Source organism: Excalfactoria chinensis, chromosome 3 (assembly GCF_039878825.1).
Source record: "Excalfactoria chinensis isolate bCotChi1 chromosome 3, bCotChi1.hap2, whole genome shotgun sequence".
Classification (NCBI taxonomy): Eukaryota; Metazoa; Chordata; class Aves; order Galliformes; family Phasianidae; genus Excalfactoria; species Excalfactoria chinensis.
This window is the reverse complement of record NC_092827.1, coordinates 16256014-16266717: the sequence shown is the minus strand read 5'-3', so window position 1 is coordinate 16266717 and position 10704 is coordinate 16256014. Positions and strand designations below refer to the sequence as shown.

General features: G+C 41.4%; 1 protein-coding gene across 3 annotated transcripts in view; it reads left to right on the top strand.

Annotated features, from left to right (window-relative positions):
* The first annotated feature begins 510 nt into the window (after nucleotides 1–510).
* COLEC11 (collectin subfamily member 11) overlaps nucleotides 511–10704 on the top strand; it is a 34877-nt gene continuing 24683 nt past the window's right edge. For 2 of the 3 annotated variants that reach the window (XM_072332066.1, XM_072332064.1), the window contains exon 1: nucleotides 511–1183. The gene's annotated coding sequence lies outside the window, so the exon portion shown is untranslated. Of the gene's footprint in view, nucleotides 1184–5533; nucleotides 5666–10704 lie in introns of those variants that run through there. The other variant, XM_072332065.1, reaches the window with a different exon arrangement.

The window sequence follows — 10704 nt, the reverse complement described above, 5'->3', positions numbered from 1 at the left end:
TGTAACAGCCGCAGTGCTGCTGTCTTGTTTGTGCCCTTGCTGCCTGTTGAGCTACAGCCTCCGTGGAGGTGGCGATGTGCTGGTTGAACAATTTTTCTCCTCCAGAAGAGCAAGGGATTGCTCTGTTAATAGCACTCTTCCCTCATCAGCAAAGCTGTTCAGCTGTGGGGTAGTAGAGCTTGAAATGGGAGCCCTGGTGGGAAGGAAGCTGCGTACCCCAGGGCTAGGAGAGGAGTGCTGGGAGGGATGTTCCATGGGAGAGGGCATATCAGCTGGGGTTGCAGCCTACACAACATGAAATCCTCTATGGAGAGGGCCTGTACCTCTCTGAGAGCAAATCAGAAAGCCAACAAACACACACACATGATGCTATCAGAGCTTTCTCTAGTTCCGCAGTTCAAAATCTTTCTGATGTTCTGATTTCTTCTTTGGGGAATGTATGAGGTGGTTCAGCTGATTAAGAGGAAAAATAGTTGTACAAGTGTTTAGAAGCTGTAATGAAGGGTTTCTGATCTTTTTTTCTCCTTTTCACACTGACACCAGGTGTATTCGTAGAAAAAACAACATGGGTAGCAATGTTAATGTTGTGGAGTGTTGAGTGGGCTCTGAAAGTTGCATGTTTTTTACTCAACAAGTCGAGAATGCTGCAGCCAACTGCAAAATTAGGTACAGTTTCACTAAGGAAAATATGTCAATTATCCACATAACGCGATCATATTCAGTGCTGCACACTGTGTGTTTTTACTATCAGTAGTTAGGAATTAAGCCAAGGAGGGAAAGTACCGTGAAAGCACAGTGTGCGTGTATAACTTAGAGCTGCGTAGATCTAAATGGTTAAAAAGGGGTTCTCTGCTAGAGAGGAGGAGGGGAGAGTAAGAGTGCATTCCCAAAAAAGTACATTCCCAAAATAAAAAGCTTACATCATGGACCTCTTCAGCTTTCCCACACTTCTTTCCTAATTATTGTCCTGCAGGACAGCTGATCTATTTCAAACAGGAAGCTGTTTACAGATAACACTTGCAACTGTGTTGTCTGATTTGTTGAACTGTCGAAAAGCAAACGACAACCTCTTTCAAATTAAAAACTGTCAGACTTCTGTAAACAGCAGCAATGAGGTTCATCTGTGCAGTGTCCCTGCAGGCACAGAGTGTTCTGCAGTTCCCATTTTCTCAGCAACCGTAAGGTAAGTGGCTTTTATACTTTCATTCTTTAGAAAAACGTGAAGGGAAAAAGTTTGGGTGTTTGTTAGCTGGCTGTCTTGTAAGCAGCAAAACATGACTGGCAATGGCCATGCAGCAGGGGAAGGTAAGGGAGATATCAGCTAGAACACAGCAGGCTGTTAATGTTGGACCTTTCTGTTCAGAAGCACCCATGTGGGTTAGAGCATGGAATTCCTATCAGTGTTTCTATTGAAAATTTAAAAATGCCACTGCAAGAGTTAATTCCTTTCTTTAAGCAACAAAGGATGAAACGGCGTGTTTCAGTTTTTCATCTAACTGAAACTTACTGCAGTTTATTAAGGGGTTGTTACCGTTTCTGATAGCAGATGACTGCTATCTCAGTTTAACTTTTGGAAATACTCAGTACTTTTCTTCATCCTTGTAGTTTTACTTCCCAGCAGCTGGTTATTTTCCACTTTAAAAAGTGAATTTTAGTACATCTGCAAGGCAGGGAATAAAGACTGACATTGCTGAAATGAAGCAGATGACAGTGGATTCAGTAAGGAGTACACCACTGTAATTAAGAGTTAATTCAGTTAAAACCAGATCAGGTTGGTGGCAGTAGTGTAAAAGAATCCTAAATGAAGATTAAGAATGTGCAAAGATATAAAATGTTGTTCTAAACGAGCTTGACTGTGAGAGTAAGCGATAGTTTAGTAACCAGAGGGCCACATACTTGCTTTTCAGTCTTGTGCAAACTGGGATAAGGAGACAGAATATGTAACTTAAAGTCATAGTTAGAATGGCATTTTAAATATGGCGTAGTCCTGCAGCTGGCAGGGAATTGCACAGTGTATTTTACAGATTGTACATCAAGTTGAGGGCTATTTTTCTGATTACTTTTGAGAGATTTTACGCCATTTCAAAAGCTCCATTTAGTCAGCTCAAGGGCTGCCCAAAACTTGGGCTAGATTCATTTTGAAGTGGGAAGGCTTTTGACAAAGCAGCTTTTTGAAGAAGAGTGTCAATTTTTCAGAGTAGTTTAGTTCTTTTTTTCAAAGTATTTTGGCTGAAAACCAGAAGAGTTTAGCCAAAAATATACTCACAGAGTCTCCTGGGAGCTGTAGTGCTTTGCATTGCTTTTCACTACTGGCTGGGCTTTATGGTTGAACCATGCTTCCCATAGGCCCTGTGCACAGGGACTAGCTGTTGTGATGCCCCTTGGTGCAAGGAGCACTGTGCTGTGTTTTGTCAGATGCAGTGCAGTGAAAGGGACGCAGGCTGGGCTCATAGGGAATTAAACACAGGAAAAGCTCCCCCGGTTACTAGTAGGCAACAGCAAGTTTAAAATTTGAATGCTTTCTTCTACTTGTGTATGAGCTTCATAGCACCCTATTTGCTGTGGATTAGAGGATTTGCCTCATTTGTAGCATTGCCAGTGTTGACTTGATCAGATCTCATCTGGGACTTCTGAGGTGAAGAAGGGGAATAATAGATAAAGAGTAGAAAGAATATCTGCTTCAGCTCTTCCTGTTTTGGGGTGGGGACCATTAGGAATGAAGCTGTGTCCATAGTTGTGCTTAGGTTCCACATGCCCATCTTTCTGTGCCTGGTTTTAAGCATGGATGTGAGAAAAGATATGAGATATGATTTGGTGGCTTGTGGTAGCAGGGGTAATGGGAGGTCAGTTGGACTAGATGATCTCGTAGGCCCTTTCCAACCTCATGAATCTATGATTCTATGAAACAGTGTCAGGTTGCTTCAGGAGAGGTTTAGATTGGACCTTAAGAAGAATTTCTTCATTAAAAGTGTGATCAAACACTGGAAGGGGCTATCCAGGGCAGTGGTGGAGACCCCATCCTTGGAGACATTTGAGATGTGTGGTTGTAGCACTAAGGGATGTAGCTGAGTGACTCAGTAGGTTAGATAGATAGTTCAAACTGTTGATTTTGAAGGCCTTTCCAACCAAGATGATTGTTTGATTCTGTGACTCAGTTATTATGGAATGAGTACTAATAATAAGAAATCATCCAGATAACTCTCTCAGATTTTTGGGTTGATTTTCAAGCTTAATTGTGGATTCCTTCAAATTCTCCTGTGATGGGAGTGGGGAATTTAGCAGATGTTGAATCTTGCTCATAAAAGTTGTGCATATAAGTGTCCTTAGAGGACTCTGTCAAGGTCTAAAAGACCTCAAATCACAAGTTGATTTCATCTCCATCTAATCTGAATGCTGAGGACATTTTGGTAGTGTCCAAATGGCAAAGGCTGAACAACAAAGTATGTCTGAAGCAGTACTTGTCTCTGTATGCGATGCTTTCTTTTACAAGACAAGGGTTCATAAACCATTCATTTCTAAAGATATTTTAATGTAGGTAAAACTTTGTCATCAGAGAAGGGTTTATATGATATTACCTCTTGCTTGGGATTCAAAACAAAGATCTTCATTATATGTACCTAAAATAAATACGTTAAATAATGTGTGTATGAAGTAACTGGCAATATTGGATGGCATGGTAGTTAGGACTAGTCAAAATAAATAATCATGAGACAAGAACGTCTGATTGCATAGAAGAATGTCTCTCACTGAGGTCTCTCATCAGAAGGGTATTAAGAAGAAAATGGATCCCTGATTCCCTGATAGCTGACTGTTTAGTGGAATTTTGGGCAGGAAGTGTTATGGAAACATACTGGGAGCAAGAGAGATGTTGAACAAGAGAAGTGCTGCACATCTGTGCTCTCAGCAGCATCCACAGATGCATTTGCAACGTTTCTGTGAAGTTGTGCAATGAACTCAATTGAAAACCAATTGAAAGTGAGATGGCACTTTAAAAATTATTATTATTTTTATTATCAAGGGTAGTCTTTGAAAGGACAAGGAAAATATCTTCCCAGAGTATTCCCAGGTATCTTTGCTTGTTCTATTGATATATAGTGGAGAGGTGGAGTGTGCTGATTTTTACCAGCTTCCAAATGTCTTTGAGTCATGAGTATGTCTCCGGAGTTGTTCAGGTTGGACTATTTAAGTTTAAAATGTGAGAGACAAATGTGGAAGTAATCATATTATTTTCACATGCTTTGGAAAGATAGGTAAATGTGTTATGTTCTAGAAGTTCTCTAAATACCATTGATTTTCATGCATGATTTCAAGAAGACAGTGCCCACTGCTACTTCTGCAGTGCAATGAGTGTAATAGGATCTTAGCACTCTTTCAACAGCGTACTATGAACGCTAGGGAGGTTTAACTGTTCATTTGAAAACCCTTCACCTGAAAAGAGAACAGTTGGGCATTCCATTCCTTACAAATCCTGAGTATAGTTTCTGGATGTCATGGGTCAGGCTTGAGTAAGGATCATTGTCATGAAGTGAGTATGAACGTTACTATCTCAGCTCCAACAACATGTGCCCATGCTGGCCTGTCAAGTGAATCAGTTGACACTAGATGCTAGGGTCTGTCAGAATCTTTCTTGATGAGTCTGGTAATAATCTTTACTCTGTCTTCTAAGCAACCCTCTTTAAACACGTTTGACCATCTAGACTGAGTTTACATGTGATTACATCACATTGTTCCTTGATTTTAGGAATGATGATGCTAACTGTCACCATTGCAGCACTGGATACATGGATATGATATGTTCGGAGTTGATCCTTCAACCCCTTTGGCAGCACTGATTAATTTTGTGGCAAGTCTTTGGGATTTCAGCCAGGACAAGGTTCAAGCTGTCTTTAACACCTCCTCTGAAGTCTTTTCTTTTGCTGGTAGCTGCATAATCAGAGCTCTGGCGTTAGTTTCTGCTGTTATAAATGCCCCGTAGATGCTGAACACATACACAAAGGAGGTATCTGCAGATCCAAGTGATCATAGCCAATGTGCACTTTTTTAACGTGCACAAATGGCCTCTGGTCATGTTCTGACTGTGTGAAGATGCATCTACCGCTATTGTTAGAGAATTTGCTGAGCTCAAAAGCAGGTAGAAATGCCAGTAGTTATCACTTACTTAGCAAGAGTTGTTATATTCCTCCCTAGAAACACACTTATTAATAGAGAGGAATCTCTCAGGGCGGTTGGTTAGATGAAAGGAATTTAATAAGAAATTCCCAAAGGGAGTTGTCATCTTCAGGAATCTCTTGGCAGAAGAAGCATCCTGGCATATGGGTAAGGGAAGTAACACCTTCAGTTTAAATGGCCTTATTTGCAATTTTTCTTTTTTCCTACACATTCTATCTATATCTTTCTGAATTCACATTTCTTTAACAAAATGAGACCAGATCGTCAAAAGCACCCCTAACCTGAATGCAATCCATTTAGATTCTAATTCTTTAAATCTTTGTGTGTGGCAGAGGGCTCTAAGTGCAATTGCTGTCGTGTAAGAGCTGCACTGGGAACTGTTTACCACTGAGGATCTTCTTTCAGTTGGCTTCCATTTGAAGTGTCATCTAAGCAGGATCATGTCTGTTGGCAAAGATGGAGACTGATTGGCCAAAGTCTGCTGTAGCATCCTAGTGTAAGAATACCATTATCTTCTGAGAACTTCATAAATGTGTAGTCGTCTGCAGGAACAACATTATTTAGTGTATGCTTTTATGAGGACACATCAGATTTGCACTTTATTTTTCTCCCCACTATTTTTTTGTTTCTACAATTATTTCAGTGTACAAATCACTTCTTTTACTTAATGTGGGGAACTGTTTTTGTAGGCTTCCCTTTCCTTTGTTTTCATTCCTGCACCTGCACTTGGAAAATTGTTTCAGAAGTCTTAAAAGTGAAAACCTATTGAACAGCACTATTGTTATTAAGTTTATCCTTGTCTGTTTGTCTGCTTGTCTGTTTTTCAGTGCAGATATTTGGCTGTATTCCCTGTGAGGCTTGCTTTTTCCCATGATGCTTTTTCTCCTTTGTAGAGGCTTGGCTGTTTTACTGAAGGTGTTTTTAGTCCTTGTATCACCAGTATAATTTATTTCCCACCTTTCCCAGGCATCTGGGATTATGAAATCCCAACTGATTATGAAAGTATCAGCATAGGTTCGCATGTCAAATGTTATTTGATTCCCGTAGATTCTCAGTTTGAGAATAAAAACAGCCTCTTGTTGAAATTACATTGATGCTGCTGTCCCAGTCCGAATGCAAGATTTTGTACCATGGTGATTTGTTATATTGAAGATATCATTCTGTGAAGCATGTCCTTGTCATTTGAGGATAATATTCTTGGATCATTTCCACAACTCTGGCTTGAATACTGTTGCAAAATGTCTCATCTTGCTGTATCTCAAATAGTCCATATCTTTTGCTGGATATCGTTTTCCACTGCAGCCTGGTATGTTGCCATATCTTTCCTACTTTTAGATCCCAATCTTTAATTATGTACCCACTCTTCCCCCCCCCCCCATTTTTGTGAATTTAGTCTTGTTATTTCTTTCACTTATGTGTATTTTTGTTTTCTGTATGCCTCTGGCATGTGAGGGCACAGTTTTATAACACGCTGAAGGCTATCTTGGCTCCTGCCAAGGGCTGGCAATGTTTTTTCACAGGAATGGATGGCCATTTTTCCCTCTCCAGGAGCCAAGCAACTAAATCAACTGAAAAATAACACTGCAAAAAGAGGAATGTTTTTCTGCTGGCTTAGCTACCCGTGCTAGCTCAGTATGGGATCACATGGCGATTGGTGACAGCATGAAGAAGGAGGGGGTAATGTGTACCTGCAGCAGGGGAGTCAGGCTGCTGTTAGTCCTCATATAGACAGACTTTAGCCAGTAGTGATGGGGGGGCTTCCCTCACCCAGCTTCACATACCTACAATGCTGGGCGATAAATGTACGCCTCTAGAGAGCCAATTATCCGATCTGTTTTAGGGTAAAATTAATTGTCACAGAAAGGTGCTTTTCCCTGACTTGATTATACAGGGAGTTCATGATGATTTTTCTCAGACTCAGAATTCAGCCAGAGTGACTGAATCCCACCCAAGGGTCTGTTTGTAACTTCTGCTGGGTTGAGGTCTGGTAGAAAAACGATCCTGATAAATAGGCATCCCTTAATGCCAGCTGTGTTCTATCTCCTAGCTCGCTTTTCTGAGGTGCTGTACATGCTGCGTTCAGAAAGACTGAGCAGCAGTCAAGTAGCTTTCTTTTGTTCCTAGACCCTCATCTAAATTCAGCTGATGCAATGTCAAATACATGAGAAAATGGAGGCAAAATCTATTTTCCCCTGCTGTGTTTTTTCTCCTCAGTGAGGACTGAGGGGTAGGATGCTGGAGCAACTGAAAGGAAACCTTTCTTATGTCCACATGTGCTCTGGGGTGGTGCCTTCTGTTCTAACCTGAGTTAACACAATTCAATTTTGAGAAGAGAAAGCACTCATTTTTCTTTTTTTTTTTTTTTTTTTTTTTTTTTTTCCTTTTTTTCTCTTATTTTTTTCCCCCCTCCTCTCCAGTATCCAATTGCTAGGCTTGATTTGGCTTCTTCACCATGCTTCTTTTTCCCTTGCTTCTTATCTTTTAATCTGTTGTGCCTGAGCTTATGCTACCTTCATATATAGCATCCATCTCCTGGGGGCAGTTCCTCTCTTGAGGAGCTGTGGGCTTATATCTTTTTCAGTTAAGAATGTTCCAGAACTGGTATTTCTCATTTGTAGATCAATACACGAGTGGTATTTCTGTTGTGGAGAAGGTGCTCACTACTGTGGATGTGTTGGGATGATGGAGGTCTTTCTGCCTGATCTCTGCGCCTCAGAGTTTATCTTGGGAATTGGGTCCATGCTCTCCAGATTAAGTTTTCCTTGTAAATCTCTTTGGTGTCCTCAAGAAGACAACTACCAGGCCCTCCTGGAAAACTTCTAAGTGTCTGGATGCCAAGAACACACTGGAAAGCATACGTTGACTGAATAGGCACTAAATACTCAGATAATGCACAAATATGCCAGCTTGTTCAGCCAGTCCTAAGCATATATGAATGCAGACAGCTGAAAAGTAGTGCCCTTAAGCTTCAGAAATAAGATGAAAATCACATATGTCAGCAATATGTATTCATTTATGTATGGAAATGTTTCCCATAGCGTCCTCCAGGTATTCACTGAATCTTAGAATCACAGAATCACCAAGGTTGGAAAAGACCTTAGATCATCCAGTGCAACCATTCACCTATTACTAATAGCTCCTGCTAAACTATGTCCCGCAACACAACATCCGATTGTTCCTTGGACACCCCCAGGCTCAGTGACTCCACCACCTCCCTGGGCAGTCCATTCCACTGCCTGATTGGTGACTTCTTGGTGTTCTGCAGAAATGTGTGGAGCATAGCATCAAGACTGATAATCTCCAGGGGAGGAGACTCTACCACCTCTCTGCTCAGTCTGTTCCAGTGTTCTGTAACCCTCAAATAAGTTTTTTTTTTTTCTCATGTGATCTCCATATTTTGGATTTGGGGGCAGTTAGATCAAATTTTCAGTGTTTCTGACATATTTCAAGTACGGCACCAAAAATCACAAAAGTATTTCTGCAAGTCACAGCTGCAAAGAAGGCTTTGGCAGAGAGATTGTCATTTAATGGAAGCTTTAATTTCTTGTTTTTCTTCTGATGAATACAAAGCTAAGATTCTCTCTGAATGTTGTTCTACCATCTAAAAATACCACACGGGGTCATTGTGAGATATGTGGCACTCAGTGCAAGAAATCAGGAGGGTCCCCTCTCTCTCTGGATGTGTGTTATGAAAGAATACTTACCTCTTTCTGTACGCAGTCTTTCTCACACCCTTGCTGAAGCCCCAGTTTTATATTTTCAGCACGGATGACGGTACGTTAACTCTGCCTCAAACTCATTGACTTCTGCAGTGCTGCATCAGGCAGAAATTTGTCTCACAATTTTTAAAGACATTATTTTCAGTGAAAAGCAAAGCAACTATTCCTACCCGTGACAAGGGCACCTACATGGTACAGTCAGAGCTAATAGTCCCTCATACCTCACAAACATCGTCTGAGGAAATGGCTCTATTGAGCCAGAATTAAATGCACTTTGGGGAGTAACCAATGACTTCCCATCAGCTAGCCTTTTAGTTAACGTTAGCTTCTCATCAGCTCAGACTCACTCTTTTGTCCTCTGCGGCAAACCTCACTGTTCTTCAGCATCATCAGGACCTGAAATGCATTATGTTGCTGCTTTATGCCTCTCCATGCGCCATAGATTTCACAGATACTTCGTAACCACAGCAGTTACAATCCCTGTTTTTACAATTCTAACATCATTAATGTTTGGGTATTCTTTTTTTTTTTCTCTTTCAAGCTTGTTGCTTTAACCTTTAAATCAACAGTTCTGCAACATTTCAGTGCTTTAGCATGAAATGCTAAAATGATCACCGAATGTTTTAACATCTTTATCACTGTTCTGATTTTGTATTTTGCCTAAATGGAGAACTCTTGGTTATCCGAGGCAATATATGGGGGAGCTGGGAGGACAAATGGGAGAATGCTTAGATAAGGTAAAAACAGAATGACACAAGACGTCCGTTAGGTTAGGATTGCCAGCAATGCTGTAATGAGGAAAGGGAAGGTCAGTGGCACATCTCCAGTATGAAAGACTTCCCTTCCAGGGAATAATCCATAGCCTCTGGGCATTGCTTATCCTAGAAACTTATCCCTAGGCTGTGCTCGGCCCTGGTACCACCCTTCTGACTCTGTATTCTGCCTTTTATCTCTTCAAAGTGTTTGAAACAGTGTGAGGTCTGTGTTATAGCCCGGATTTTCAATGGCATTGCTTCGTGGGTACAAATTGCATCCCTTGGGATGTGGCTTCCAGTCTGTTTGGGCATTTGAGGATGTACAAGCTGCCAGGTAACACCTTCCAGGACTGGGGTGCAGGTAACAAAGACTTGAGAAGTCAGGGAAGTGAAAACTGTATAAAGGTGCTGATGTGTCTGTAGTGCTGACTCAAACCTGCTTGGGGAATTCATCCCCCAAAAGCGCTGTACTGCTTCCAGCTGTGGGCTTCCTCTGCAGATCTGTCTGTACCAGGAATGCAGGCAGTTCAGCATACAGCTAATTCTGAGAATTCAGATAGTACTGAGAGTAGAGTATGATTACAGATCTTTAGCTTTATTTTTTTTATTATCCATGAATGAAAATAAGTCAGTAAAATTAAAACTACTCAAAGAGGAGCTAGAATTGTAACCTCAAAGAAGAATCATGTAGGATTATAGGCAGCTGTTGTTTCTTTGGTTATTGACTGGCTGGACATTAATGCCAGCAAGTATCATTTTCCTTCTACATTTTCCATTGATTTGTATTCAACAAGGCAGGTCACCCATCTTTTTGCTTTTAGGTCCAAAAGAGCGACTAAGCCACTGGCCCTTGTAGAGCAGCTGCTGGCACTTGCAGAGTCCCTGTATTTGAGCCATTAGCTGGCTGGAAGTGAGCTCCAGGCCTTCCACTCACAGCAAGGTGGTTCAAGAGTGCCTGGTGCCAGCTGGCCTGACTGCCCTGAGCTGTTCCCAGCCAGCCTGAGGTGTGCTCTGCCCCTGGGCTTCCCAGTGACTTTGCTGGGGTTTGTCACTTGAAACCT